Source organism: Momordica charantia (assembly GCF_013281855.1).
Source record: "Momordica charantia cultivar OHB3-1 chromosome 4 unlocalized genomic scaffold, Mcharantia_2.0 BLBB01000004.1, whole genome shotgun sequence".
In the NCBI taxonomy this organism is placed as follows: Eukaryota; Viridiplantae; Streptophyta; class Magnoliopsida; order Cucurbitales; family Cucurbitaceae; genus Momordica; species Momordica charantia.
In genome coordinates this window covers 4,804,991-4,832,207 of record NW_028275162.1, presented here as the reverse complement: position 1 = coordinate 4,832,207, position 27,217 = coordinate 4,804,991, and the positions used below count along the sequence as shown (strand labels likewise).

The window sequence follows — 27,217 nt, the reverse complement described above, 5'->3', positions numbered from 1 at the left end:
GATCGGAGAGATGCGACTTAGACTGCTTGCTCTTGACAAGCATGTCGTCCACATACACTTCCATATTCCGACCGATCTGCTTGGCGAACATTTTGTTCACCATTCTCTGTTGGGTCGCTCCTGCGTTCTTTAAACCGAAGGGCATGACCTTGTAACAGTACAGACCTTGGTCTATTATGAATGCGGTATGACCTTGATCTGGGACATGCATCTTGATTTGGTTGTACCCAGAGTAGGCGTCCATGAAGGTGAGCAGTTCGTGCCCGGCTGTGGCATCCACGAGCTGATCAATCCTCGGCCGTGGGAAGCAATCTTTCGGGCATGCCTTATTTACGTTCGTAAAATCTACGCACATTCTCCACTTTCCGTTAGATTTTTTAACTAATACAACATTGAAGAGCCACTCGAGATACGAAATTTCTCTTATGTATTCAGCTTTCAAAAGTTTGCTAACTTCCTCAACAATTACATCACTCCGCTCCTTGTTTATAGGTCTTATCTTTTGCTTTATAGGTCGGAATGACGGATCTATGCTGAGGCGATGCGTCATAATTTTCGGGTCAATGCCAGGCATGTCCTGATGGGACCACGCAAAGACATCCGAGTTGGATCTGAGGAAGTGGATTAGCTCCTCTCTGTCGGTGGCCCCCAGCTTGGTTCCTATGCTTACTTGCTTCTCGATACTAAGCAGAGGAACCAGCTTGAGCTCCTCAGTGGGTGCGGCAAACTCCCTCCTCGGTAGGTCGGCCTCGAACTCGAGCGTCCCATCCCTACCGGCGAGAGTTTCGAGGGCGCAGACAGATGAGCCTTTGAGTGCGGAGGCATAACACTCCCTCGAAGCGGTCCGTTCTCCTCGGACCGTGCCCACGCCATTGGGGGTGGAATACTTCAAAATTTGATGAAGTGTCGAGGGAATGGCCCGAAATGAGTGGATGATGGGTCTCCCAAAGATGGCGTTATAGGCCAATCTACCGTCAATTACCACGAACTCGGCCATTTGGGTGACCTGAGTTTGGTCCTGCCCAAGTGTGACCGGCAAGTCGATGCAACCCTCTGGGATGACCGATTCTCCAGAGAACCCAACCAGCGGTGTCGGGCTTTTCGTCAATTGCGACCTCGTCCAACCCAGGGCGAGGTAGGTCGGTAAGGATAGGATGTTAGCAGATGCGCCTCCGTCTATCAGCACCCACTTGACCACCACATGATCAATCAAGGGAGCGATCACAAGTGCGTCATTGTGGGGCAGGTGGACCTCCTCTAAGTCTGTACTGTCGAAGGTGATGGGGCAGGTCGGCCTCTGCTCCCTGATGATGCACACCTCGCGCCTGGCTGCACGAGCTAGCTCCTTTCTTTTATGTCCGGACTGACCCCCGCTTGGCCCTCCGAAAATGGTATTGATGACCGCAGGTCGGTCAGTGCGCCGGGGCGGCATCCTCGAACGCTTCCGCTCTTCCTTTTTCTCTGTCGAGCTGGTCTTGGGCTTTCCCACAAATTTCTTGAAGTAGCCATCTTGAATTAGATCCTCAATTTGGCACTTCAACTCCGAGCAGTCCGACGTGTTATGGCCGTCCTCCCGATGGAAGCGGCAATACTTGTCCTTGACGTGCCTTTTCGGAGCTCCCCGAAGCTTCTCAGGATGCTTGAGTTGTTTTTCCATTCCAGACTTCTCGATGTTCGTTAGGATCTCGGAAATTGGAATTGTGGTCGGGGTGAAGCGTTCGTAAGGTCGGCTCCTGGTAGGTCCGTTCTCTGCCCTTCGATACTCAGCTCGGTCGCTGGAAAAGGATCCCTTGTCTTTGGACTTGGGATCTGCCTTTTCTATATCTTTTCCACTTCTGGCCTGGTCGGCCGGTTTTGGTTCGGAGGAGCTCCTGTCCATCGATGACTTTCTTCGCCTTCTGAAGCACCTCGACGAAGGTGGCCGAGGCCTCCTCTCCAAGTTTCACCGTGAGGGCCTCGTCGGCTAGACCGGTGAGAAAATAGCACATGGCCGAGTCATCGGAGCAGTGTGCGACCTTCAACTGCTCCTCCTGGAATCTGGTGACATATTCTCGCAGCGTCTCACCCTCCTTCTGTCTGATGGTGGCGAGATGGGTCGCTGTCTTTTTGTCATAATGCCGAGAAGAGAACTGGGCGAGGAACTCCCTTCTCAGCTGAGAGTAGGTCGAGATCGACCTGGCTGGCAGTCTCCGATACCACAATCGCGCGCTGCCAGTAAGCGCGATCTGAAAGGCGCGGAATTTGATTGCGTTTGATGCCGCTTGGAAATCCATGAGGCCTTCAAAGACTTCAACATAATCCTTGGGGTCCTTCGACCCATCATAAGGCTTCACGGTAGGAGCTTTGAACTTCGGAGGGATCGGTGCTTCCAAAACGTCCAAGGTGAAGGGCGATTCTCCCAAGTCGCCATCGTTCAGTTAACCTTCTTTCTGCTCACATTTGGCCTTTAAGGCCTCCACCTGAGCGTCGAGCTTGCCCCTCAGCTGGTCGAACTCCGCCCTTGTGATCACCCCTGCGGGAGTTGCCGGGTTGTGAGAGGATTCAGCCTGCTGGTTGGAGCTCCTGTGTGAGCGGGATGGTGACTGTCCTTTTCGGAGAGATGAGCCTCGCTTTCTGTTGAGGTGTTCACGAAGGTCTCCTCTCTGGCGAGTGTGTCCCTCGCTCTCGTTGTCTTCGGGATGTTCCTCCTCGACTAGGCCGAGGTGGAAACCCCTTTGCTCGCGTATGTCAATGCGCGTCATTCGATTTTCAGATCGAGACCCTGCACCTGCAGCTAGTATCATCTCGTTACACATTTCCTCCATGGACCGCATTTGTGTGCGCATTGCCTCCATTTCTCTCTGGAGTGCGTCAAAGTTCTCACTTGGTGGAGCCGGGGCTGGACCCCGGGCGCCGTTCTTAGAGGTCCCACCTCGGCCACGGGTGGCCTTGGATGTCCTTGGGTGCGCAGGTGGTAGGACAGGCGCGGTGATTCGTGCCGACCTGCGGAGGGGTTCTGTTGCTAGGCCGTCGTGACCTTGCCCCTCTACCACTGCTGCTCCGACCTCCCTCTGGTGGGCATCGCTGGCAGCTAGAGTCCTTCGATCTGCCGTATTGGTCGAGTTTGCTGGTTGAACCATTTTCGCTCGCGTATTGGTTTAAAAGGATTGGGATGACTTAGATTGTCGTTTCCCACAGACGGTGCCAAACGTTTATGCAAGGATATGCACAACAGTGTATATCAGATTGCAGCTCGAACTCGGCCTCTGGACCGATCTAAATACTTGGGCGGACCTGCACAAAAGGGTGAGCACTCCGACGATCAAGTCAGTATAGGTCGGATTCCCAGTTTAGTTCGAGGTCAGAAATCATCGTACCTGATCGTGGAGTGAAGTCCTCTACTTATGGGTGGTAGTCCCGCTAATCTCGCGACGGTTACACCCGGTAATCTCGGGACCGTCGGTTACACCTGGTAATCCCGGGACCGACGGTTATACCCGATAATCACGCCGCTGACAGTAGCTCTCATCGGCCCCCACCGAGCTTCCCGGTAGGTCGGACCTCGGCCAGGTTCACCTCGACCCTCATACTTAGCATCTGTCAACGCTAGTGGTGGTGATCTCGGCCGTCCGAGCTGGGCATGACTCATGAGTCATCTTGGAGCACCAATAGAGGTTCTCCATATGTCCAGGGTATTCTCTTCCCCAAACAAGTTCCTATTACTATATATATATATATATTTTTTTCTTGCAGAATATAAATAGAATCATTATTTTATCCTTCTTAACTAATAATAAATATTACATAAAAAATTTGAATATTTAATTGAAAATTTAATTTTCATAAAAATGTTTAATTTTTTATTTTATTTAAAGTTTTAGAGAACAAACAAAAATAGTTATAAAACATTTTCATATTTTTTTAGGTAAAAATACACTTTTGTTCCTTATCACTTATGGTAAGTGTCAATTTGGTCCTGAAGGTCTCTAAATACGGAAGATAACTCTAATAATAGAATAACAAGCTAACTATAATACAAACTAATCGCCAACTGACTATTAACTCTAATAATAGAATAACAATAACAAGCTAACTACTTTACAAATTAATCGCCAACTGCCTATTATACCTAATAGTTTTAGTTTTAAATTAGACATTTTTAGTCTGTAAAATTTAAAATAAATATCTATTTAGTCCATAAAATTTTAAAATGAACCCTTTAATCCACGGAAGTTTGAAAAATAATTCTAAAATGTCCTTTTGAGTTACTTAATTCCCTTCTTATATTGAAATCAACACCACTCTTAAAAGTTATTTTACTATGCTTTGCAATTTGTTTCCTGCACCCACCCATTTTCTTTCTCTGCAAATCAAATCCTTTTTCTTCTTCATCAATTCTCTCCTCCAATTTACATACCCAATTTCCAATTTCTCCCAAATTCTCTATCTGTACTCACTACTCATGCCTTTCAACGCCGGCGACCACCGCAGGACCGCCGATACTAAATTTTGTTACTACAATAACTACAATTCTTTAGTTGTGATAACTCTTTTAAAAAATAAATGAATGATAGAGAAGTCTAGAAAATATATTATCATATCAGCGCCACTCATTTCAATATTAGTCAACTAAGTAACTCAATGACCCTTTAGAATTATTTTCAAATTTGAGGGACTAATTAAAAATGTATACCTTGAAGCTTCAGGATCAAATAGACATCTAGCTTAAACCTCAAAAGTGTATCTTTTCCTTTTTTTTAATAATAATAAAAACAGTTACCAAATGGTGTTATGGGATGCACACAAATGCTGGGCACACGAATTGCAATTTCAAATCATGGTCTCAATTCTAGGCCCTACCTTCAGTACAATATCCATATATTGTACAACCAATGACAAAACAACGACCAGGAAGACCAATATTTCCAACTAAGAGGTTGTGATTGGTTAAAATTGTATTTTGGGTTACTTTCATCTTTTTTTTATTCATTTTGGCAACGTACTTTCAAAATGTTTATTTTGGTTTTTCTACTTTTAACTTTAGTTCATTTTAGTCTTTGTACTTTCAAAGTATTCGGTTTGGTCCTCGTACTTTGAAAAAGTGACCATTGTGGTCCCCATTAGTAAAATTATTCTACATGATAGAAACTCTTTAATATAAAGTCAATAAGCGTGAAAGTAAAATTAAGAGACCAATTAAACTGGTCATTTTAAAAAAATATAGGATCCAAAACAACCATTTCGAAAATACCAGGACTAAAATGAATCAAAGTTGTAAGTACATTGATCAAAATTAACATTTTAAAAGTACAAGAACTAAAATTAGCCAAAGAAAATACAAAAACCAAAATAGTATCTTATCCTTTGAAAATTTAGGGGCCAAGGATAGTCCTCAAATTATATCTTACTAAAATATTTAACGTAAATCATTTGATTATTTTATAATTCACATATATATATGAGTTCAATAATTAAAGTGGTAGGGACTCGAACTATCAACCTTGAAAATGATATAAAGACGTCTTATCCACTTGAGCTATATTCAAATTAGCATATAATTATATATTTTAGGTTAAAATACTACTTTGGTTCCTCTACTTTCAGCTTTGATTCACTTTGGTCTCTATAGTTTTAAAATGTTCATGGTTCTTTCTATTTTCAATTATTGTTTATTTTAGTCCCTGTACTTTCAAAATATTCATTTTTGATCCCTATACTTTTAAAAAAGTGATCGTTTTAGTCCTTTAATTTGACTCTTAATCTTATCTATCACAATTTCAACATTACATTAAAATCAATATATTTCTTAAAATGTAAACATTACTTTATACTAAAAGTTTCCATACAAGTAAAATTTGTGTTAAAACTTTACAAAAAGAGACGAAAATAATCACTTTCTAGAAGTATAATGATCAAAATGAACATTTTCAAAGTACATGGACTAAAATAAACAGACAAGGACCAAAATGAACATTCTGAAAGTACTAGAACTAAAATGAACGAAATATCGGGACCAAAATAATATTTTAACATATATATATATATATTTTGCAAAGGTATTTTAACCTATATTTTAATAAGGTAATTTTACACCAACAAAAGCTGTTGGATTGTCAGCCGCCTAAAATCGTATCGAATTGATGTTGGGCTTGGGCCTTTAGTAACAATGAAATCTTGAGTCCACTGGGCTGTTTTAAATTGGATGGGCTGAATTAAAAAAAAAAAAGATTTTTCTTTTTACATTTTTACCCCTATTAGTAATCTATATAACGAGAATTTCCTCAATTTTTTAGAATATTACCTTACAAACAAGAGGATTATTTTTTTTTTTTTTGAGACAAACAAGTAAGAGGATTTGAATTTTGAATTGTATTAGAAAAAAGAGAGAGAGAGAGAGAGAAGGATTTAAAGAATCCTATATTTTTAATCTTTCTAGATTTAAAGCTATGCTAATTTGCTTTCTTTTTTCTTTTTCTTTTTTTTTTGTGAAAAGGAATAAAATTTTCATTAATAAAAAAAATAACTTCATTAATCGGTTATCATGCTCATTACAACTCTCTTTAATTTGTGGTTGTTTTTTAGCCATTCTATTTCTGTGAGAAAAAAAAATGAAATATAAATATATAATTTCATAATTAAAAAAGACATGTTATGGAATGGCATATAAGATTGTAAAAAATATATATAGAAAGAAAAATATTTTAGAAAAGTATAAAAATGACAATAATTATTATTTTTCTAATGCAACAATACATGGAAATGAATACTCGAACTGCTTCATGATAATTTTTTAAACAATAAACTGCCCCACCATGATTCTATAAAATTGGTCATTAGCTTCATAATCACAAAACTTACCAACTTTAAAATTATCGATCAAAATAATAGAGTATGAAACTCAATGACGAGATCTTGATATTGGATTGGTTATAGCTAAAGTTTAAGAATTAAAATATAATTTTCAAAAGTTTGAGAATCAAGATTAAATAAATATAAAATTTTAAGGATCAACCAAAAAATTCATTTAGTTTAATCCATATATACTTTAAAAAAACTATTAATAATACCAAGTGATGGAGAATGATTCATAGAATGTTAGGTGGTAGTTAAAAAAAAAGTTTGGAAGTCAAGGAATAAAGTGTGCTTCTAAAGCCTCTTTATTTTTAATCCAAAAGCAGATCAAAGAGATGAAGAAAAAAAATTAATATAAGTTAGTATTTAGTAAAGGTTTAGAAAAAAGGAAAAAAGAAAAAAGAAAAGTAGGTTTTTGAGGGAAAAAAACATAATTTTGAATTTAAGAAATACCAAATAGATCCTTTGGATACTTACAAATATATAAAATAAATACCAAATATATAAATATTTTTCTATAAATGAAATTGCATACTTTTAAACGGCCTACGTGAACCGCATTCAGAAAATAAAACGTGAATTCCGTTACGGAGTCACCGACACCATCCTTACCGTACGATTTCTCCAATTCCCATCTCCAATACTCCCACCTTACTATTTCAGGCACGTGACATTCAACGATTAATACACCGTTCCACGTGTCCTTCCAAACCAATCATTAAGCGCGTTTTTATCCGGCGACCTCGAAGCGCGTGGAGACCATTGTACTTCTTCTCGAGGTTCGGAATTTTTTAAATGCGGAAAGGAAAGGGAAACTGTTCCCTCCCCGTCACCGACAGCTACCGATCCGGGTTTTCAGCACAGGCCTGCCCTTTTCATCTTAAATTACCTTTTTGCCCCTTCTACTTGGTTTTAATTTAAGTAATTTCCTTCATTATTTTGTTAAATCCTTTTCTTTAAAAATATAACATTGTTTTTTTTTCCCTTTTTTCCGGATTTGACATCGTAATGGTAGGATGAATAAAAATGTGACGACTTTTTTTTTTATTCTTTTTTAATAGAGAAAATATCTATTTTTCTACCTTTTCCCCTCCCCTCAAAAACTGGTTTGATGGATAAATATTATAAAAAAAATATATTCTAGTGAGCGCATATTTCTATATTCATCACTATTAAAAATTTAACAACTTATTAATTTTTTTAAAAAATTTTTATTTACGCATTTTTTTTCTTATATCAATAATTTAATAGTGGTAAACCTATGCTAAATTCTGATGCGTTAGCGCTAAAGTATTTTCTATATTACATTTACAAATAACCAAATATAATTAAAATTTAAAATAAAATTAATTAGACCAATTAAGACATGTATCAAATAAAAACTTAAAAAGTAGTCAAAACCAATCTAAAATAGTAATAGTAATTTTTTGACATGAATATAGATAATACATTACTTTATTTTCTTTCTTTCTTTTTTTCTTTTCCTTTTTGTGTGTGAGAAAAAAATGGAAACAGGGTCTCCATCCACGTTGTTGTAGTACAAGTTAAAACAGTAGAAGCAAAGCAAGGAATTTGTTTGAATTTCTGTACATTTTCTCGCTTTTTCTCGGAAACCAAACAGATACATCAAAAGAGATTTCAAAGCCAAAAAAGCTTTCTCCCCTCTTCTCATCTCCTAAAACTTCATAGATCGCCATCGTCTAAAAGTATAACATTAAACTCTATCACATCAAAAACCAAAACAAAGCCAAATAAAAACTATGGAAATTTTACAAAATATAATCACAAACCCCGATCCAAACCCCACAAACAACAATAATCATCAAAAAGTCACTGATGATTACATCACACAGAGGAGGAAATCGATGAACCAGAAGAAGAATTCTTACAAAATTTCGCCCCATTTCCCTGCATCGCCTCCACCACGAAATGCCCCAACGAACCCACCGATTCCACCAAATTTTCAACGCAGAGAAATTCGTCACTGTAAATCCTCTCAGCCTCGCGCCCCATCTCGTGCACGAACACGTGGGTTTTCGTTTTCGTTTTGGTTTTCCGGTTCCCAGTACATTTGCTTCTGGCCAGAACTCCGGCGGTGAAGATCGCCGACATTCTTCCCGGCGACGCGGCGCTGTACCCACGCGGCCCGTCCACCAGAATCACATCCCAGGGGACTTGGTAAATGTGGTTCGGCAAGTCGTTGATTCCGAGTTTGCACTCGGAGAAGAGGAGATTCTGGACGGGCCGGCACTCGTTATCGGCCTGCGATTTAGCCTGAACCAGAAGCTCCTTCATCTGGCTGACTTTGGTCGTGTATTGGACATCGTAGGCCTCGGAGCCGGGATTCGATTGCTCGAATTTGGAGACCTGGAACTCGTTCTCGTCGAGGAAGACGGTGGCGCCGCGGTGGTTGAGGGCGCGCCAGAGGAGGGATTCGTGATTGAGGCCGAAGATGAGGAAATTACAGGCCGGAGAGCACGGGGCGAGGGCGGCGGCGATGGAGGAGAGCTCGCCGGAGGTCATGTGGGGCTTGGTGGAGTTAGTGTCGGCGGCGGCGTAGTGCAGGAGGGCGGCGGAAATCGGGATGGGGAGGGGGGAGGCGGCGGAGGAGGTTCGGCGGGCAGCGGCGGAGGAGGAGGAGGAGGAGGAGGAGAAGGTGGAGTTGATGAGGGTGAGGGTGAAGGCGAGAGTGAAGAAGGTGAGGAAAGAGAAGAGGCAGCGGCGGGGGGCGGCGGCGGCGGCGGTGGGGGTGGAGAGGCCCTGCTTGTGGATGGAGGGGTGGAGGAGGATGAGCTTGGCGTTGGCGGAGGATTTCATGGCCTCGGGATTTGAAATTTGAACTTTCAACAGAAAAATCGAAAATGGAGGAACACGGAGAAATTTCGATTTGTTTTTAAGGCTGGGAGCCAGAGAGAAGACGACAGTGAGAATCACGGACTGGACTCGCGCGTGGGGGTGAGGTACAGTACAAATCTTTAGGGCAATGGAGTGAATGAGATAATAAATGATTTGAATTCCTTTTTTTAAGCAAATATTAGATGACTGAAATTAATTCTTTTCACAAGAAAAGATTTCGCTTGATTATTATTTTTTACAAAATCACGTTCTTTTTTTTAAATAATAATGTCTTTATACCATATTCTAAAAACTTTCAATATTTCAAAATTTAATTTTTCTTTTTTAATTCAACTTGACGGAGATTTGAACATATCATCTTACAGTTAATAACATACATCTTAATTAATTGAGTTATGTCGAGACTTTTTAAATTGAATATTAAATTTGAATCAATGGTAAACATAATACCTTTCCTCAATTCCAAGACTAGACATAGTTCAAACTCAATATTGAAAATATCATAATCTAATAAGAAAATCAAGCATGTACAAAAATATCCAAACTTAGATTACAATTATCCCAAATGATTACGAAGAAACAATTTGTACCCAAAAGAGAGAGTTTAGCATGTTACCATAATACTCCTAGGTAGCACATAAAATCTAAAATAAAATGAATAAAATAAGTAATTACTTTAGTTGAAGATGTTTAAGTCGTGCTTAAATTGAGCATTTAAGTATTTTTTTAAGTTAGAATGGATCTATTTTGAGTCCATTATGAAGTAGAAATTAGAAAGTAGAAAAAATTTACTTTATTTTTGTTAAACCATACAAACCAGAGTGCCAAAAAGCACGATGGAAAGAATGTTTAAAGATCCATTCGGCATGTTGTTTGATCTAAGGAAATGTTTCATACTTTAGACAAACATGATTGCATTTCTTTCCAATGTTATAATTGATTTGGACTATCAAATAAGTTTTAGGTTCCACTTTACTTAGAAGTCAATTTTTTTTTTAATTTTAGGTATTTATTGCATTAATTTTTTATTAAAATCAAACTAAGAATTTGTTACATATCTTTTATTTGTTCAGTTTAGTGTATATATGACTGAAAAAGTTATGCTTTTGTCTCTATAATTTCTTCATCTACAATTTAAACTCCACTATGAAGTTCGAATCAAGGAGGATGACAAATGCTCAAAACTTGGATATATCTCTTCACAATAGTATGATATTGTCTGTTTTGGATATTAGCCGGCTTTGCTTTTGGTTTCATCCAAAAAGCTTTATACCAATAAAGATAATTGTCATCATCTATATACCATGTATCAGGCTCATTCCTAGCCAATGTAGGACTTTCTTTGCATTCCCTTACAAACCCAACAGCACGCACAACCATATGATGTATTCATTAGTTAGGCTAGGAGAGACAATCGAGTTATTTTGTCTATTCTTTGGACTTATACATATCTACACCATAAGTCCTTACGTTAACATGACACTTTTTGTCTAATAGTTCATTGACACATGTTAGTCACTAAATTGCCCCCAACATAAGGAACTAAATATGATAAAAACTTAGTAACGACTCAAACAACTCATTAAATTTGACTAAATCATAAAGACCAAACTAGAAATCAAAATAATAAAAAATTCAAGCATAAATTCTAACTAAATTCAAATAACAGGGAATTGAAACCGATATCCAATCATAGAAATCGCTTATTTTAGTAATGGTAATTTTCCATTATATCATCTAATACAAACTCGAAATCTAAGCAACAAATAATTGAAAAGAAAAGACTGCCATTATTAGCTCAATTTTATTTTTGTACGAATCTTGAATCGTGAATAGTCGAGGTGCGTGCAAACTGTCTTGGACACACGGATATAAAAAAAAGCATGTAGTTGGAAGCGACTAGAATAATTTATATAAAGAGCGTAAAATAATTTTTCTTTTCACATGTGGCAACAAATTAAAAATTTTATAGAAGTGTCAAATTTAAAGGTAAGGTAAGACACAATTTATACTCTACATATATATATATAACATTTTGGAAAACACATTAAAATTTTTAATATGGTATATAGTGAATTCTCTTCTATTTTCGGTTACCTAAATTTTTAGATGCCTGATTTTTAGATGCCAATTTAACTCACATTTCAATATTATATTTGGAATTAGATACAATATAAGTAATCATGCAAAAATTTTTTTTTTTTTATTTATTTTTTTACAAATAAAGAACGTAAACTTTTGAAATTAAATTAATAATTCACGCAAAGAACAAACGTAACTTGAACCTTTAATTCAAATTATAAAAGTATCTATATTACCTATAAACAAATGGCACCTCAAAGTAATAATATAAATAATAAAAGCTTATTGACTTACCACCATGTCTCATTTATATCATTTATTTTTTGCACCAACGACGAGTAATACTTCAATCTTAGGTTCATTCATTTTTAAAATATCACAAACAACGTATCTTGATAATGGATATGTCAACTAAAAATACAATAGTAAATAGTACTGTTAAATAGTGTACGATTTTAATCAATAATTATTGTTTGCGTAGAAAAAAGAATTATATATGTATATACACATTTTTTTTTTAAAGAAATGATGAATTATATATATATATATTATTTTTTTTTTCAAAGGGAATTATATTTTATTCCAACGTAACTTGTTAATGTGATGAAATTATTCAATTAAAATGCCAAATTAATATCCACGTCATCACACCAACACATATTTCAATTCATTGGCCGGCATAGAGAAATGCTACAAAGATGGTTATAACAGTTAAATAAGACTTTTATTATTTTTAATGTATATTTTTCACATTAAATACATAATCTTGTCTTGTCTCTAGTGGAGGTAAAGTTTAAACGTATCAATTTTTTTTAAATAAATATTTCAAATCAATTCTCAATTTGATTTGTTCTCATTTTTACCCTTTATAATCTCAATGAGGTTCTTCAATTTAAAAAATTGCTAAAATTTGTCAATAAAAAGTTGTTATATCATTAAACATCATTTTATAAATATATTTGGACATAAATATGCCACTAAAATATTATTTGGCTCATAAAACCCAACTCTTCATCCACAAAATCTTGCCCACCTACCAATTCATTTTGAAGTAGCCTACTTTGTGTCAAAGTGTTCAAATACGTTAGGAAATAATAATTTAATTTAACGACTCATCAACTTTTTATTTACAAATTTTAACATATTTTATTTTAAAAAGTGAATTAATTTAAATTTTTTTATTAAGATAAGAGTAAAATTATAAAAAAAAAATTAGAAATGAAGGATCCAACTGAGAATAAAGAGAATGATGGTTAAGAAAAAATGAAGGACCAAATTTGTTAAAACATAATCCAAGAATTGTTTAAGAAAATAATTGAAATTTAAAATGACTGTTAAATCAACATTTTTCTTTTTTTGGATGAAAAATTTGCTTGCTTCTCATGAAAAGAATAAAGAGGGAAAAATAAAATTGGCAACAATGCGCAACATGAGCAAGAAAGTGTGGAAATAAGTCAAAGCAGTTTACCGGAATCGAGGGAGGGGTATTTCTGGAAATTCACCTTCGTATATTACTTTTGACTCTCAGATGCAATAAAGAGAACATGAGGGAAGGTGATGGGATTTGACCTTCTCTGTCCTTTGTTCCATGTCAGTTATCAGTTATCACCCCATTATTAGAAAAAGCTATAAATTAATTAACATTTCATTATTTTCCCGCTTCAAAAATTTAAAATAGACTAATTTATGATGGATTTGGTCATTCATCACGAAAATATAAATATGAAAATAAGAGGTTACATAAAAATTTCATAAAAATTTCAGATATATGTTTGGTACTCAATTTTAAAATTCAATCTCGATTTAAAAAATTGTTCAACTTGTATATAGCAATATATTTATAGATGAGTAGTAGTTGCCAACTAAATATTTAGTTTAATCTAATATAATATTAATTAATTTATTAACATTTTTGTTTATGCAAAGGTCTGCACAACGATGCTTTACAAACCAAGCTCGAATCCAGTCCCCGGCTCGACCTGAACACAAGAGTGGACCTGCACGAGGGGGTAAACACTCCGACGCTCAAGTCAGCATAGGTCGGACTCAGTATTTAGCTCGAGGTGAGATTCGATACCTGAGCGTGAAATGAGACCCTCTATTTATAGGTGGTGGATCCGCCAGTCCTCACGACTGACGGTTACATGTTTTTTCTCATGTCGGACCTGTCGGGTCCGAGCAGATCGAACCCCAGTCAGATCGGGCTTCGGCATGTATACTTATAGCCTTTTCCCAATGGGCGAACCCAACATCTTCGGCAGGTTCGAGGTGGACCTGGGATATTTTAATTCTTGAACACCAATAAGCGTCCTCCACGTGTCCAAGGTATTTTTACCCCCAAAAAATTTTTGTTATAAATTTTGTATAATTATTATTTAACTATGTTTGTATAATTTATAATATATTATATTTTACCGGTTTTAATTTTAACAGAAATGAAATGAGTTTATAACATGGAATAATATATTTATTAAATATTTTATCTGTTTTGTTTTAATGTAACTCTGAACACTAAAATTTCAAATTCAAAATTGGAAAACAATACAAACATAAAAATGATGCTTTCAAAAAAATTTCACAATTTGAATCATAGAATGAAAAACAGTTTTCAAAAAAAAATTTGTCTAAAACGTAAATTCACTAAATCTGGAAACGAGATATAGAGTCCAAATGGCCAACCAAACGGGGCCTTAATCATCTCTATATTTCTATTGGTGATATTATCATTATCCTGTCGCCCGCCTTGACATGATGCTTCATTTTTAGTGATTTGGAATTACCAACTACTTCTTCATTCTTCATTAATCTAGATGGAAGGAACTGTCTACCTGTCAAGAAGTCAACGTGTTTTTAATTTTAGTTTGTATTAAAAAGGTTTCATATCCATGAGAATAATTGTCAATACTTATATACCATCAATTTTCTCCCTTATCCTAATAAATGTGAAACTTTATCCGAACCCCTAAAAATCCTCCCTTAAAATAGAATACAACTTTAGTTTTGTCTCAAATAGTCATTCAAATATGCACACTCAAAAGCTTGCTCTTACCTGAAGCTACATTTAGATAGAACACAACTACGAATTGATCGTGGTGGCAATGAGAGCTTACTCTTATCCAAAACTACGACACCCCTAGAGTACAATCACAACATTGTGGGACATACTTAAACACTCATTTGTTAGTATACATATAAATAACTCGTACCAAACTAGACAATTGCCCCGGTATTGTGACATTTAGCACGTTTACGTTCTATAAGATAAATAATTAGAATAGAATTAAAATTTTGAAAAAATCAATAAGAAGAAAACTGAAATTAAGTAGAGATTTGTGGGACTAAATTAGTAATTTAAGCTAGTATAGGGACAATTAGACAAAACGTCAAGGTAGTTAAATGAAATGATAGTTATCCACTCCGCATTTACCGGCCGCAGCGGTGTCCCATCCCAAAAATAAAAAAATAAAAAAAGAAATAAAGAAATGAAACATCAAATTTTCAGTCATATATGGTATGATGGGTACGGTGGTGTGAATTTGTGATTCTCTTTAATTATAACTATTTTGATTCTGCCTTCAATTTTCAAACTCTCACTCCTTAAAAAAAAATACAAATCAATTTGATTCTTTCAATACTCATGACCCCCTTTAATATCATTTTCATTTTCCATTTTTTGAAAAATTATATTTGTTACAACGTTTATTTGTCAAAGTGAACATAGCTCAACGATGATTGACATATACCTCCAACCACCATTTTATTGGTTCTTATATTTAAGTTCTCTTGTTTGTTTTGTTTTTCTTTTGTCTAAAAAATGAGAAACAAAAATAGAATTCATGGAAATTACTTTACTACTAGTGTCTTGGCGAGTGATATGTGATTAGAAGTCTAAAGGTCGTTTGGTAATACTCACATTTCTTGTTTTTCGTTTTTGGATTTCAATTTTATTAAAAAATCTAAGCATTTGACAATTATTTATGGTTCTTGTTTCTCTTTTTTAGAAACATTATCAAAATTATATCGGCCAACAGTAAGAGAATAAATTTTTAATATATATATTTTTACAATTATAAAGTATTTTAGACATAAATCTGCCTACTTTTACTTTTGAATTTGTTTCAAATGACTCTTTGAATGAAAATATTCTTCTTAATTTTCTACTCAAAGAGTATATTTTTCAGTCAACCGATATAGGACTATGATAGCATATTGATTCATTTTTACAATCTCCTGCCAAAAAAAAGAAAAGATATGATTAGAAAATAAACGTTTACATGATGTAGTTTTAGTCATGGTTACACGTCGATATTTCCATCGACATATCCATGTTTTTCATGGACTCAACATCGACATGATGGATAAATCGACATTTCCATCATGGTACAAAAAAATCGACAAAATATGAAAAATATCAATAAAATGTCACCAATATATACATAATATTAATATGAATTATTTTAAACTTATTTAGAAATAGGAAAATGTTTATTTGATAATTTAAATATTGTTTACAAAATTTTAATTTCTCTACCTTTTACATAAATATGCATCAACATTGACATTGACATTTTATTGATATTTCCATAAAATTGAGACCTCGACATTTCTATCCACATCGACATTTGAAATATTGGTTTTAGTCATTGAATTTTTTATTTTTTTTTTCAACTTTCATCCATAACTTTTTAAATTTTTGATTTGGTCCTTGAATTTTATCTCTTTTTTATTTGATATTTTATGATTGAGATTCTTATCCATATTTTAAATAAAAATCCCATTTCTTTTAATCGATCCATACTTTTTTTAAAAAAGCAAATTTACACTTTAGCCTATATTATAAGGATGATAATATTGGAATATTACATATTGAAATAAACGAGTTTCATAACATTTTTAATAAATTATATTTTAATGTTATATATATCCTTCTTTTTATAATGAAAAAGAAAAAGAGACCGACACATTGAAAACTCACCACCAAATATATTAAATGAGAAAAGCGTTTTACACAAAATAATAATAATAATAAAAAGGAAAATTATTGATCAATAACCATAGTCCAATCATTTCACACTTATTAATTACTAATTATTTTTTTGACATAAAAAGAAAATTAACTTAAATTTTCTGTCAATAATAATGATGTAGGCCATAAATAAGTATAAATTTAAATAGGATCCGCATAGCATTTTGGTGGGCCTCCCCACCAAGGTCTTTGTCTGTGATCACATTGGAATTTGCTGAAATCTGAATGGGAGATTTTCTTTTTCTTAGGGAGGATGAAGCTTCTTTAATGGTGGATATATATATATATAATTTTAATTTTGTTGACAAAAATGCCACATATTGTTGAGATTTTTCATCTCTATCTTTGAAAGAAGGCATCCAGAAGAAATATCCATACTACAAAAAATTATTGGGAGAAGTAACCATTATTTGACTGATAGTTTTATACTGTTAAATATATGAAAGATGACAAAACATATTTTCAATCTGTATTTAATGATGACTAGGAGCATATAGATTTAAATTTACATCCAATATTTAATAGGACAATAACAGCAACTTTATAAATAATTTTTTCCATACACTAACCCTAAAATCAAAGTAAAGGATACCATGCAAAATGCGCCTGGCTAAAAAAATCATAACAACTAACACTTAAAAAATATTTAAATCTAGTCATAAATCTTCAAAAGCCACTTAAGAAGTATTAATTTCATTAGTCATTTTAATTTGCAATTTGCAATTTGCAATTCTCAATAAATAAATAAATAAATAAATAAATAAATAAAAGTCTCAATAAAATTGAAAAAAAAAAACAGCTTATAAAATTTGTGCAACAACATATAGCATTTTTCCAAATTCAGATTAATTGATATTTAGAGTTTGTTTGGTATGCAATTTAAATTTTTCTAAACGGTCGATTGAGTCCAAAATCGGCACCAATCTACTGGTGTGAACCTTAATTTAAACATTCAATGATAAAGGAATTTTTTTTTTAATACCTAACATGTTTATGCTTTAAGATATATTTTGTCTAAAATAATATCACCTCTCTCCAAATAGAAGTAAGATGCCAAATATATACTAGAGCAACAAAACGAAATTGACCTAATTAATTAAACGAGATAAAATGGATTAAAGTTCAAAAGTTCCCGCTAAGCCCACAAGAAGCACCCAAAAAAGAAAAGAGGATTTTCAAATTGGGTTAAAATTTAAAAATCCAGAAGCCGGCAGATGCCATTGATTACACAATAGAAAAATTTGTGAAAACTGCCTCTTTTAGGGGACCATTTGCAATTTTCATTGCATTTCCCCTTCTTCTTTCATTGGGTTTTATGCTTTTATTAGGCCTGAATTTGCTCATCATTATGCTCCATGCTGCTGGATGTGACTTGGTTATTTAACTCGCTCACTTTTTTTTATTCATAATTTATAATGACATTAATTTTATAAATATGATCTTTCGGAAACCGTTAGCGAGCAAAGCAAGCAAGGAAGGGGAGTACAAGCAATATCCCACACTGTTTGTTGTTGCAATTTTCTTAAGCAAGGGTCTTTTTTCCCCAAATGTTTTTATATCTTTCTTTGTATTTATTATGTAATTTAGCTTAACGTCTAAACATTTTACATAATTGGATAAAATGTTTAGAGAGAGTTTTTCTCTGGTTGTTTTCTTTCACTTTCATAAGTTAAAAAAAAAAAATTAAATTATTAAATTATTAAATTAAATGTGTCCCATCTGGACCTCGAGAAGTCTATGAAGTCTCAGCTTATGTCTTGCTAAATTATCGATTTGTACAGAATAAATGAGTTGGATTTTCATGTACCAAACAATATGGGAATCACACACATCTATATTGACAAAACAATATTTAATCGCTTTAAAAAAAAATTTTCTGAAAATAAAGGACTTGAGAAATTTTGAATTAAATTGAGAAAGACTCATTATACATTTTAGGAGTCAAGAATGATAAATTATTGTTTTTCTTATTTATGTTTTGAAAAAAAAATTAGAAATGAGGACGCAAAAAAAAAAAACAATAAACGTGATTATGTTATTTATTTTAACTTTTCTTGAAAATGAGAAAAAAATAGAAAGAGAATGGTAAATTATTTCCAACCAATTATTCAAACCTTAAAATATATTAGTGACATTTTCAAAGATATATATTGTAAAAGAAATACGTGCTAGAAAGTTGAGGACTTTCAACTAGGGGTGTTCACAATCGGATTGAGTTGGATGAGAGATTTTTTTTGGACCAACTCGAATTTTCGGGTTGGTCAGATAAGCAAACCGAAAGAACCGAAGGTAATTGTCAACCCAATCCAACCCAACCCAATTTTTTCAGGTTGACTCAGGTTGGGTCATCGAGTTACCTTTTGTTCCTCCTTTCTTCTTCTCTAGAATATCAGTTGAAATCCACTGACTTCATTGACGTGGCCACCGGCACAATGTCCATCACCGTGAACACCATGTAGATCGATTGTGAGGAGCCAATCTTGCTCTTGAAGCCACCAGGGACGATGTAGGCGGCGACGAACACGATGGTGGAGATTAGGACCACGATGACGATGGAGCATAACTTGGAGGAAAGGGTTGAACTTCCTCTTTTTCATCGAAAGAGTTTGTTTCGTACCGACCATCCATGATAGAAGTGGTTCCAGACGCAAGCTAAGAAACGGAATCGCAGAACCTCAGATCTTATTTGAACAAAGGAAGGTGGAAAGCCCGAGCTCAAAAAACTTTGATGGTAGACCTTACAGAGCCGAGGGTAAGATGAGGGATGAATGTGAGAGAGTGAACGAGGGTCGGCATGGGATGCTTCCAATGGAAGAAGATGGAGATGAGATTTGAGAGATGGGAGAAGATTAGAACGAGGGCCGGCATGTGATGCTTCCAATGGGAGAAGATGGAGATGAGATTTGAGAGATGGGAGAAGATTAGAAAGTTGAGAACGAGCGTGAGATTTGAGAGGGAGGCTGAGAAAAACTAAAACTGAAACCCTAAAAAGACATATATATATATATATATATATATATATATATATATATAGTTTTCGGTTTAGTTCGGGTTGAACTGAATTTTATTTGTCTGAGCCCATGAATCGAATCAAACCGTTCGGTTTGTATAAAATATAACTCAACCTAAATCGAAATTTTATCTAACCCAACCCAACCTTTACGATTTGGGTTGGATTGCTCTGGTTCTTCAGGTTGTTGGGTTTTTTGAACACCCCTACTTTCAACCATTTTCTGTGATGGGGAGTTCCTTACAACTTTTTGTTTAATTGTTATTAAAAAACACATGAAAGTGTTTTTAATGTAAAAGCGATAAACATGATGGGTAAGAACGTTTTAGTTATATCTTTCTAATTTCATGGTCGTTAGGTAACCAAATATTTTAAAATGTTTGTTGGTCAGTGAGAAAACATCGATATTAAAAAATTATAGGTAATTTATATACAATTTTATTTATTTCTTTCTTGAATACGATACGTATGAATGAAAATTCGAGTTCACACCTTTTTGTGATTTACCTATATAAATTCATGATGGTGTTAACGAGCAAAGCAAACAAGATAAGAGCATACAAAGGGGAGTGTTGTATTTTTATTAAGCAATAACCTTTTTCCCCAAAATGCTCCCATCTTTCTTTGTATGTAGTTTGGCTTAAACAAAGTATATAATCGGATAAAATGTTTCTTTTCCACTCTCTAATATAATAAGAAATTCTCTCTAAATGTTCAAACAAGGACCAGATTGTTTTAAGGATGTGGTGTGTTATTTGAGAGAGATTGTATTTATTATGTATTTGAGAGAGATTTTCTGAAAAAAGTCCCACATCGGAAGCGCGAAGTTAATTTGCTTCTATATAAATCGACTTCCTCCGACAACTAACATTCAGCCGTGGAACGCAGTGATTGGGCCGATTAGCCTCTAATTAGGAATCGGGCTAATGTGGCTCAGGAAAGTCCCCGGGCCGATTTCTGCCGAGATGGCAGGCCCGGAAACGGGGGAAGTCTTCGGGTTACAAAAACCCCAATGGGCCTACGCATTGCACATTGCTGCGAGGGGCTGAGACACGTGTGGAGCCTCAGAGTCCATTGCCCGAAGACAATACTGGCCAATTGTCACAGATATTCACATTTAACAGAACGGGGCTTACGATTCCGCGGCGCATTTTTTTATTTTTTTTCCTTCGTAAAGAACTTGTTTTATGTTTATGTTTTTTTGTTTCTTATTTTTTTATAAAGAAAAAAAGTGTTTAGTAGATGTATTTTGTTCTTTTTTTTATTTTTATTTTTTTTCCTTCGTAAAGAACTTGTTTTATGTTTATGTTTCATGTTTTTTGTTTTTTTGTTTCTTATTTTTTTATAAAGAAAAAAAGTGTTTAGTAGATGTATTTTGTTCTTTTTTTTATTTAAAATTTATAGAAACATGTTTCAGTTTCTTATTACCTACGATTTTATATGAAAAATAATTTTTAAATTTAAATATTGGAAATTTTTGCTTTTATTTGTTAAAACAAATAAAACAAGGTGAAATGAAAATAAAAAACAAAATACTCGATAAAACGAGTGGAGAGAGATGTGGGAGTAGTTGTATTACTGTAATTCAATCCACCACCAAATACATCTTTGAGAAATGTTTATATAGACAATTGGACCTTAACTACCTTTTGGACTTTCTAACTATATTTGGTTACAATCCATAATCTTAGGGTTTCATTGGTTTACCTTAACACCCCTCCCCCCCTCAAGCAGTCGTGCTCGAACATTGAGCTTGGCAGAAAGCTCGTGAAATCGCAGCGGTGACAGGGGTTTCGTGAGTAGATCAGCTATCTGAGCAATCGAAGGTAGGTGCTGTACTTTGATCTTCTTAGCTATAACAAGATCTCTGAGAAAATAGATATCTATTTCCACATGCTTCGTTCTTGAGTGTAGGATGGGATTCGAGCCGAGATGTACAAAGCTTAGGTTATCGCACGAGAGGATTGGCATTTGAGGAACTGCAATTCGAAGCTGGTGAAATAGGGTCTTCAGCCAAATTAGTTCAGACGCAGCTAAGACTAATGCACGGTACTCAGCTTCTATACTTGACCTCGAAATTATTGTTTGCTTCTTTGATCCCCACGAAATAGGATTACCACCAAGATAGACACAAAATCCAGAGGTGGATTTTCTGTCGTCTAGATCTGATGCCCAGTCGGCATCAGAATAAGCCGTAAGAGTCATGCTAGAGGGTTTTTGAAGTAGAAGACCATTGTCAAACGTCCCTTTTAGGTATCTAAGTATGTGTTTAACAAGTTGCCAGTGAGTAGTGGTAGGGACATGCATGAATTGACATGCTTTGTTAACTGAAGAGGACAACTCAGGTCTGGTGAGTGTGACATATTGAAGCGCTCCCACAATGCTTCTGTATTGAAAAGGATAAGGAAGCGGATCCCCTTGTTGAGCAGATAAGAGAGAACCAGTTACCATAGATGTAGAAATAGCATTAGCTGCCATCATGTTAGCCTTTTGTAGGAGATCAGTGAAATATTTGAATTGTGAGCGAAAAATGCTATCATTATTGGGGTAAGAAACTTCGATGCCGAAGAAGTAACTTAGTTTTCCCAAATCTTTTAGGGAAAATTTTATATGGAGCATGGCGATCAGATTTTGTTGTCCACCTCAGAACTCCCTGTTATAACAATGTCATCCACGTAAATCAGAATATAATAGCTGTGTTTACCATATATTTTGTAAAATAAAGACGGATCAGCCTTTGAACCAATAAACCCAAGAGTAATAAGATAGGAACTCAGCCGCTCAAACCAGGCTCTAGGGGCCTGCTTAAGACCATAAATTGTTTTCTTTAATTTGCAGACAAGATGTTTTGAATGAGGATATAAAACCTATAGGTTGATCCATCAGAACTGTCTCATTTAGAAAGACCATGTAGGAACGTATTGTTAATTTCGATTTGTCTTAGAGACCATCATTTTGCTAGAGCTAGTGTGAACAGAATCCGAATAGTGATAGGCTTAACTACCGGGCTAAATGTCTCTGAATAGTCGATGTCTGCCGTTTGGTGGAACTCTTTTACCACTAGTCTTGCTTTGTAACGAGATATAGACCCATCCGTATTACGTTTTATTTTAAAAACCCACTTACAATCCACTATCTTTTGATTTGGGAGGGGAGTAACCAATTCCCATGTCCCATTTTTCATAAGGGTCGAGTATTCCTCTTCCATTGCATTTTTCCAGTGATCATGCTTCAATGCTTCCTTAGCTGATATAGGCTCAATTTCTTTGTAATGAGCAAGATATGCTTTATGTTTGAATATGCCATTCTTTGCCCTGGTAACCATACTATGAGTATTTTGTATAGGAGGTAGATGGACAACTGAAGTGATTGTCATAGGTCCAGTGTCTGTAGGTGCTGTATTAAAAGGTAGAGTAGGATATGTTGTGATTTGTGGGGTGTCAATGGGTGGAGTAGTTGGTATAGGTTCTAGAGGAATGTTTAAATCAGGAATAGTTTCATTAATAGACTCAGTGATAGGGTCAATGATAGGAAGAGGTGATAAAGATGTAGAATTTGAATTATTGGGAGAGGCAGGATTTGAATTATGTTGAGAAATAGGGGAAGAATGAGAAATGATGGTAGGTATAGTGGAAAGTGTAGGTAGACTCGTGGTGACAGTAGGTGAACTAGGACAATGAGGTATAGGAAAGGGTGTATTTATTTTGAACGGAAAATAGGTTTCATTAAATGTAACATTCCGAGAGATGTATAAGCGTCTCGTGGATGATAAACATTTATATCCGTTGTGAATGTTACTATAGCCAAGAAAAATGCATGGATGGAGCGGGGTTGAAATTTATGAGAGTTATATGGTCGAAGGCAGGGGAAGCATAAACAACCAAACGTTTTAAGGAATGTGTAGTTGGGTTTTTGATGAAAAAGTTTCTCCATAGGGCTTACCCATTCAAGAATAGGTGTAGGTAGTCTATTAATGAGGAAAGTGGCAGATGAGAAGGCATCATCTCAGAATTCCAGAGGCATAAAAGAGTGAGATAATAGGGTTAGACCAACCTCAACTATGTGGCGATGCTTTCTTTCTGCAATGCCATTCTGTTGGGATGTGTAAGGACAAGAGAAACAATGTTCTATTCCATGAGATTTGAGATAGGGGGTGAAGGCTTTGAACTCACCACCCCCATCAGATTGAAAAGTGAGTATAGACAAATTTAATTGTTTTTCAATGAACGACTTGAATTGAATAAATGCAGATAGAGCTTGAGACTTTGTTTCTAGGAAATAGATCCAAGTATATTTGGAATAGACATCTATGAAAGTAATATAATATTTGAAATTGTTTTTGAGATGTTTTAGAGGCTGGTCCTTATAGGTCAGATACAATCAATTGAAGAGGGGCAATGTACATGGTTTGAGAAGGTGTAAATGGTAAAGAATGACTCTTGCCTAATGCACAAGCAGTACAAAAAGAATGCTTTTTATTAAGAGCAAAATTTAGATTACATTCATTGAGAACTTTATTTACAACAAGATTAGATAGATTCCCTAATCACTTGTGCCATACATCCATTGGAGAATTACACTTTGGGAGAAAAGATATGGGTGGATATTTCAAAGTAGTGTGAAAAACATGACTGGAATTAGAATTGAGTATAGAGTCTTTAGGAGATGCCTTTAGCTTGAATGAGTAGAGCCGATTGTGGAGAGAACCTTGAAGTAGGAATTTACCAGTGTTGCGTTCCTTGACAAAACAAAAGTTAGGATGAAATTCAAGATAAACCTGATTTTCCCTAGCAAATTGACTAACACTGAGTAGGTTTTTAGTGACTGATGGGACATAAAGTAGATTTTGTAAATGAAATGTATGATTGGTAGAAGTGAGAAGAGAGGAATGGCCAGAGTGAGTGATAGACATACCTGTCCCATTGGCAGTACGAATTTGTTATCCATCCAGAACTTCATTTTTCATAGTAAGATTATTCAGTTCATTTGTAATGTGGTTGGTTGCATCAGAGTCAGGATACTAGTTTGTATCCTTGTTAAAATCTGAGGCATTAGCATTGCTGACATATTATTTTGTTGTGAAAAGGATGCTACTGATTGAGATGGATGAAGTCTGCCATTGTAATTTATTCCAGAATTGGAATTAGTGGGTACACGAAAATAGCACTTATCGGCTGTGTGACCAAACTTGTGGCATATCTGACATGGTACTCTAGGCCTTGAATACTAGTGTCTGCCTCCTCCTCTCTGATTTCTCCCTCTTCCTCTATTATTGTCATAATTTCCTCGACTTTCATATTGGTGTGTATGATAATTTATGTGATTTTCATTCTGATGAGAATCTGTATTTTGCTGTTGTGCTAAATTGACAGATGGTAAAGTAGAGTCTTTTGCATTTGTCGCTGTCAATTCTTTTTCCATTCGACTTTCATGGTATAGTAATAAAGAAGTGACTTCTTGAATTGTTATTGATCCAATTTTTGCAGTGATTACAGATATAGTAGACTCATATTCTGAGCCTAACCCTGATAAGATATGTAGTATGTGGTCTTTCTGTAGTTATAGTCTTACCTGTGGCTTCAAAGAATCAATTAGATTCTTGATTTGGCGCATGTAATCTTTAAGTGCAAGATTTCCTTTTCTAATGTTCTATAATTTGGTTTTGAGTTCCATCAGTCGGTCAGTCGGTTTTAAGAGATTTTTTTGGCCCAACCGACCAACCGCCCATCTCTCAAAATCCCAAACCGACCGACCGACCATATATCTTCAAAATCGACCGACCGACCCTATTTCGGTCGATTTTGGCTACTCTAGTATGCACCTCTAGTAATCACATTCGAATCTGCTCAAATTTGAATGAGAGATTGTATATATATATGTCCCAATAAAATTGAAAAGAAACCGCTTATAAAATTTGTGCAACATATAACATTTTTCCCAATTCAAATATCAATATTTAGCGTATGTTTGGTATGCAATTTGAATTTTTTCTAAATGGTCGATTTGAGTCCAAAATAGGCACCAACCTATTGGTATGAACCCTAATTTGAACATTCAATTGGTAGGAGAAGAGATTTTTAATACCCTAACATGTTTATGCTAGATATACTTTGTCTAAGAGACACGTAAATTCGTAATAATATCACCTGCCTCCAAATAGGAGTAAGATGCCAAATATATAGAGGAGCAACAAGACGAAATTGACCTAATTAACTAAATGGTTGCAATCAACGATAAAATTGGATTAAAGTTTAAAAGTTCCCGCTAAGCCCACAAGAAGCACCCAAAATTAAGGGAACAAAAATCCCAAAAAAGAAAAGAAAAAGGAGGATTTTCAAATTGGGTTAAAATTTAAAAAAAAAAAAAAACCACGAGCCTCCAAATAAAAAGGAAAAAGGCAGATGCCATTTGATTACGTAATAGAAAAATTTGTGAAAACTGCCTCTTTTAGGGGACCATTTGCATTGCATTTCCCTTCTTCTTTCATTGGGTTTTATTCTCAACAATCACTTGTTTTGCCAAACCAAAGTCCCACATCGGAAGCGGACACTTAATTTCTTTCTATATAAGTGGGTTCCCTCCAACCAGCTACCACCAGCCGTGGAACGAAGTGATTGGGCCGATTAACCTCTAATCGGGATAATGTGGCTCAGGAAAGTCCCCGGGCCGATTTCTGCAGAGATGTAGACTCGTAAACGGGTAAAGTCTACGGTAATAAAAGCTCAATGGGCCTTCGCACTGCACATTGCGAGAGGCTGAGACACGTGTGGAGCCTTAGAGTCCATTGCCCGTAGACGATACTGGCCAACTGTCACAGATATTCACAATTAACAGAACGGGGCTTACGCTTCCGCGGCAAATTTTTTCTTTTTTCTTTCTTTCTTCTGTACACAAATAATAAATATCTAAACTAATAGACGTGTTGGGGATTACCTGAATTTTAAAAAAATTAAAATTAAATTTGACGTAAAATTGGAAATTACCTAAAACATTTTGCCATAAAAACTGTTTAAATCATTCAAAAAGTCAAAGATAAAATTCTGAAGAAAAAAGAGATGAAAATAAGCAGCAAGGAAGCGTAATGGCAAAATACCGTCTAAATCATTCCAAAAACTAGAAAATAAAATTCTAAAAAAAAGATAAAAATAAACTGTAAAGAACATCATGTTTTTTGTTTTCTTGTTTATCATTTCTTATTTTTTTAATAAAGAAAAACTTATTTTTTTTATAAAGAAAAACAGTGTTGAGTAGATGTATCTTGTTCTTTTTTTATTATTTAAAATTTATAGAAACATGTTTCAGTTTCTTATTAGCTATAATTTAATATGAAAAATAATTTTTAAAATTAAATTTTTAAAATTTTTTCTTTTATTTATTTTTAAACAAATAAAATAATTTGAAGTGGAAATAAA

At 35.0% G+C, this 27,217-nt stretch overlaps 1 long non-coding RNA gene, 2 other non-coding genes and 1 pseudogene across 3 annotated transcripts; 3 read left to right on the top strand and 1 right to left on the bottom strand.

The window, feature by feature from the left end:
• Positions 1–8,402: 8,402 nt before the first annotated feature.
• LOC111022684 (protein IRX15-LIKE pseudogene) lies at positions 8,403–9,864 on the bottom strand (annotated as a pseudogene).
• Positions 9,865–20,677: 10,813 nt separating this feature from the next.
• Positions 20,678–20,953, top strand: LOC148211676 (RNase MRP). The gene has a single exon (XR_015790589.1).
• Positions 20,954–21,415: 462 nt separating this feature from the next.
• On the top strand, positions 21,416–25,267 carry LOC111022736 (uncharacterized). Its single transcript, XR_002603016.2, has 3 exons — positions 21,416–21,631; positions 21,720–21,854; positions 24,892–25,267. It is a non-coding gene; the product is annotated as an uncharacterized LOC111022736 (long non-coding RNA).
• A 1,133-nt stretch (positions 25,268–26,400) lies between these two features.
• Positions 26,401–26,663, top strand: LOC148211675 (RNase MRP). Its single transcript, XR_015790578.1, has one exon.
• The last annotated feature ends 554 nt before the right edge of the window (positions 26,664–27,217 follow it).